The sequence below is a fragment of the Lactuca sativa genome, chromosome 4, assembly GCF_002870075.4.
Source record: "Lactuca sativa cultivar Salinas chromosome 4, Lsat_Salinas_v11, whole genome shotgun sequence".
Lineage (NCBI taxonomy): Eukaryota > Viridiplantae > Streptophyta > Magnoliopsida > Asterales > Asteraceae > Lactuca > Lactuca sativa.
The window spans coordinates 146,095,095-146,100,500 of NC_056626.2; the positions used below are offsets into that span (position 1 = coordinate 146,095,095).

Genomic DNA, 5,406 nt, shown 5'->3' on the forward strand with positions numbered 1-5,406 from the left:
CTTAATCAATGAACGTAAAAGCATTTCTTCAAACTTCATAATACATTATTATAAGATAAACATATATGTAACAATCTAGAAAGAACCACCATTTTCCCATCTTTTTCATGCTAAAAGTATTATAAAATAGCCTTAACGTAAGAGGTATACCATACTCCAGGCCACTTTGATAAAAAGAACCAACTTGGTTATACATGTCATAACCAACATGACATCACAAACCATGTGAATCATGACCTCTTGAAAGTTGAAACCCACTTAAATATAATTTGTTAGTTGTATCACCGTGTATCCATGTTGACCAAAAATTAATGAAATAATACTAACAGATGTGATCTTTTCTGATCCAAGAAAGATATACCCATAGATGAATGGACAATTCTCAATCTGTTATTGAAATTAAATTGCTTGAAAAATATACATTTGGCTCCTGCCATCATTAGTAATTCAAATATAATTATAAAAACAATAAATACAAAACAACTCATGAACTCTTTGTTAGCGAACCAACAAATATAGTCATCTTCCTTATGCAAACAAACAACATAATTTTTATATTAGATTGCTAAAATACATACCAAAGTATAAGGCAATTCCTGGATTAAATCATCTCCAAAAGTTATTTATATAAATCAACAAACAAAAACATTAGTATGAAAATGTTATATAATGGCTCGATTATTTTTTATATAATAAGGTTCAAGTTCAAATCAATTTCACGGATTTTTTTTTTGTCATACAGCCTAAGTGAGATCAGAGATGTCAAAACTGCAAGAAGTATCAACATACATTTAATAATGGGCTAAATTACAGAAATAACAACAAACTGCAATTGCTATTTCTTGCATTTAAACCAAATTTATTATTACAGACACTAACATACACACATACAAAGCATACACACACCACCGACAAACCAAACACATACACAAAGCATACATATTAGATTTTTTTTGGAAATAAAATGCTATAATTGGGATTTCATTATTGTATCTTTCTAGGGGATTTCATTAGAGGGATTATTTAAGTCATAAATTGCCATACCTTATAGAACTTTGCATAAAGATAAAAACTTTCCCGACCAACAACATTATCTTGGCCAATCTTCTAACCATGGTTATCCCATTTACAAACCTGCATCTCTGGAAAAAAAAAAATTAGAAGACTAAAAAATTGGAAGGAAACAAAAAAGAAAAATGATGTATAATCTACAAAAATCACAGAAAAAACAATGATAAATCATCTAACCGTGACTTATCCCATAATAAACAAAAAATGCAGAAAAAATGAATTGATTGATTTATTATGAAAAAGAAAAAAAGCAAATGATCCATTCATATGCATAAAGAACATAACTTTAGAAAGTACATATTTTCTATTTGTTTGTTCCTATTGGCTATCATATTCGAGTTTTTCCATGACAAATCTAACCTCACCATAGGGCTTAGCTTGAAAGCCATCTCCAATATGAGAATTGTTAAGTTCATAATTCTTTGATGTTTTTGCTTTTCTTATGGAGCTAATAATCACCATCATCAATAACCAACAATCAAAAATCCCAAAATGAAAAACGATAACATGAGATAACCATCCTCGTTCTTCCCCTGCTCTGAAACTGAAAATAATGTACTTCAGTAATTACAAACACCAAAAAAATTAGACGTTAAGCAAAAAATTTCAATCTAAAGTAGTTGTTTATGAGTCAATCTAAAGCTTCTTCTATACAAACAACAAAATCTCAGGATACATTTTAATTGATTATAAAATCACCTGATTTGTAGACGACTTGGGAAAGATGTTTGATTTCTTGTGTTTTGAATGGAAATTTGAAGGCTGATGCTGCTGATGTTGAGGGATGGTCATGATCAACGGAGGAGGTGTCAATTAATATGGAGATATAAGAGAACAGGAGGTGGAGGCGTCTGGATGAAGAAGAAAACGAAGAGTTACACTTTGGGAAAACAGGATTTAGTTAACCTTAGCCCACAATTTAAGGCTCTTCTTCACCACTAAAGACTGCTTCATCGATAATGTTGGCACAAAAAAGTGCCAAAATCGAAGACTTATATGGCGGGAATGGAGATCGTAGGTGGTGTAGTTACCGGTTCAGATGGGAGCACAATCCTTAATTATGAAAGGAACCACCAGAGGCAATTGAGTCATGGGTAGGTTGAGAACCCGATTGCTCCAGAAGAACCGCCGACTGTGAGGAACCTGGAGAGAAGAAGGAGGAATCGTGGGACGACCGAAGACGGAAGGGTGAACGATTATTGTAAATAGAGAGTTATTAGGCTGGAGAGTGGTGCTGTTCCGGGAAGTGCGGTTTAGCCATAAGCAGCGAACACCTTTTGGACGCCGTTTGGCTGCGCCTTGTGATCCGGTGTAGATAATTTGACTGTTTTGTGATTGGGATGGAAGAAATTAAAGTTTTTATTTAAATTTTTTTTTAAATAAAGTGTGGCACCACTCCTTGGGTGTGGCAAGGTACCGTACTTTTATGGTAAAAATGACGTGACGCTTACGTGGCAACGAAGGGAGTGCATTTTCGGTGGCATCACTCCCTCCAGCCTTACAGTCAGTATTAAAAGTTGAATGAGTTTGAACGGCTGTGATGATTTGTACGACAGTTTTCCACTCACTGACTGTCGTCTATAGTATAATATTGTCAGCTTATTGTTTTATGACAAAACTTCAAAAATGGTCCCTGTGGTTTTCAAAAATATCAAGTTTAGTCCCTAAGTTCAAAAAACCTCACAGATGGTCCCTGTGGTTTCAAAACTTTTAACATTTGGTCCTTTCGGCTCACTGTGTTACTAATTAGCCGTTAAGTAAGGGGCATTTTTGTCATTTCACTACCAGGGACCATTTATGAGGTTTTGTATTACTTTTTTTTAAATAAATAAATAAAATTTAATATGCAAGGTCCCACCCACCTCTCTCTCTCTCCATTCTTCTTCTTCTTCTTCCTCCAGAAAAAAATTCCCCTGCTTCCCTTTTATCTGATCATGATTTTTTCAGACCTAATCTAACTCCAATCTTCATCTTCGTTGCAACATCCATCGTAACTATTGGGGGTTTTCTTTGCTCATTTTTGAAAGAGTCAAAACCAGCTAATAACACTTCTATCGGATCGAAATGACAGATTCCTTCTTCCTAACAAAACCAAAACCAGCTAGCAACAACGATAGGTCGAGATTGAGAAAAACGGTGAGGTATCAAGTCCATGGTGGCAGGTCGTCAGAAAAGATGATTTGGGTTCAGCCGTTTCAAAATGATCAAATTCACATGATTGTAATGAGAATCATCTTCTTCCAAGATCAAATCCAGAAAAGATTGTCAATCCATAAAAGATGAACATTTAACTGAAATCTTATTACCATGGCGAACCAATGCAGGAAGCAAAAACAAGAAAACTTGACAAATTACTCGGAATAAATTCAAAGGTGAACATGAATTCGAAGGCAACAACACGTCATAGTGTGCAAACGACCACTGACTCAATTTACTGGGTTCACCGGGGCCCAAGCTCGTCTTCATTGTTATCGAATCAAAAGCAAATACTAGAATCGTATGCAGAATGGTCAAACCTCAATGTGATGGACCCTAGTGAAAAGCGATACCATAGCCTTCGCCTTCAATCATCTTCTAATAGTCTTCGAATCCCTCAAGCTTCTGTTGGGTTCGATGATCAACCAGCTACTGTTCATGGTTATCAGATCAAGTCTTACATGAATCAAATGGAGTCATTAACCCCAAAATCACCATCGTTTGGTTCTTTAGCAAACTATAAAGCTTCGTATTCTTTAACGAAAGGCCTGCAAAACAAAACCCTATGAGTGAACCAAACAAGGGAATGGTATTGGAAGCTGTAAGACATCCTCAAACACGAGGAAGAGAATCAGAAAACGCAGCAAAGGAAGCGTATGTAGAGAAAGAGAATTTGTTGAAGGTCATTTTGAGACAGGCATCAGAGTTGCAGTTCTTTGCTTGCAGACAATAAGGAAGCATGGGGTTTTTTTTTCTTGAGGAAGAAGAAGAATGGGGAAGAAGAGAGAAAGGGGAGGAGACGAACTAAGAGAGAGAGAGAGAGAGAGAGAGAGGGGGGACCCTTACATATTAAAATTTATTTATTTATTTATTTAAAAAGTAATACAAAACCTCATAAATGGTCCCTGGGTAGTGGAATGACAAAAATGTCCCTTACTAAACGGCTATTTGCTAACGGAGTGAGCCGAAATGACCAAATCTTAAAAGTTTTGAAACCACAGGAACCATCTATGAGGTTTTTTGAATTTATGGACTAAACTTGATGTTTTTGAAAACCACGATATCATTTTTGAAGTTTTGTCTTGTTTTATTTTCTCGTTTTTTTATCGCAACAAAATTCTTAATCATCATTGTAAAGAATAACCATAAAAAAATAGCTCTTTTTATTGCAAAACTTATTGTTCTTTTATATATATATATATATATATATATATATATATATATATATATATATATATATATATATATATATATATATATATATATATATATATATATATTCTCTGTTATGTTTCGTATTATTTCATCAATAAAAACATAACCCATTAAAATTTAATATTTAATCTTATTCTTTTTTTTTCAAAAACACACTTCAAACATATTTATGTTCATAACACAATTCAAACACATTTATCTCATTTTTTTTTCTTTCAAAAACACACTTCAAACATGTAACGCCCAGGTTTTAGGGCTAAGCATTTTTAAACAATGTAATAGTCTAGGTCAACTATTGTAAATCTTTTTAAAGTAATAAAGATGAAATATGTGTATTTGTGTGCTTATTATTTAATTATAAAGATATATTTAATAAAGAATAAAAATAAGCGTCAACATTAAAGTGTGAGATAAGTTCGATGTCTTTACATAAAGTTGTAGTGGTCGAAACAAGGATTCCAAGGATATAAAGAACGCCAAAATCCGAGTTATAGCGAAGAAGTTATGGCCCGCCGAAGTTTTACGGCAAAACCGGCACGACATCGGGAGACGTAAATAGTGAATTTACGATGGAGGACTTTTTAGCCTTAGTGATCTAAACTAAAGTCATATAATATGTTAAACCGATAAAATCCATAAAAAGAACGCCCAAATCTGACTTCGTATGAATAAGTTATGATTTTTCTAAGATTCGGCTTAGCAGTGCACGACATGAAACTCGAATTTTAGTTCGAGCGGTTTTTGGATTACGCGACCTAAATGAGAGTTGAAGATGTCATTAATAGGAACTCAACGGTAAAAAGATAGACGAAAACGGAGTCCGTATGAAGGAGTTACGAATTCTTCGCAGTCATTTAACAATCTAAATGCCTCCTGCTGTTAAATTTGAGATCGGTCGAGAATAAGCCGACAGAGTCTAAATGA

General features: G+C 34.0%; 1 long non-coding RNA gene across 5 annotated transcripts; it reads right to left on the reverse strand.

The window, feature by feature from the left end:
• Window positions 1–760: 760 nt before the first annotated feature.
• LOC111892235 (uncharacterized) lies at window positions 761–2,391 on the reverse strand. Of its 5 annotated transcripts, none has more exons than XR_006190696.2 (3): window positions 1,771–2,391; window positions 1,437–1,615; window positions 761–1,134 (listed from the first exon to the last, which is right to left on the reverse strand). It is a non-coding gene; the product is annotated as an uncharacterized LOC111892235 (long non-coding RNA). The 5 variants fall into 5 exon arrangements; XR_002850482.3 differs by having other exon boundaries at window positions 761–1,142; XR_006190695.2 differs by having other exon boundaries at window positions 1,432–1,615.
• Window positions 2,392–5,406: the final 3,015 nt, after the last annotated feature.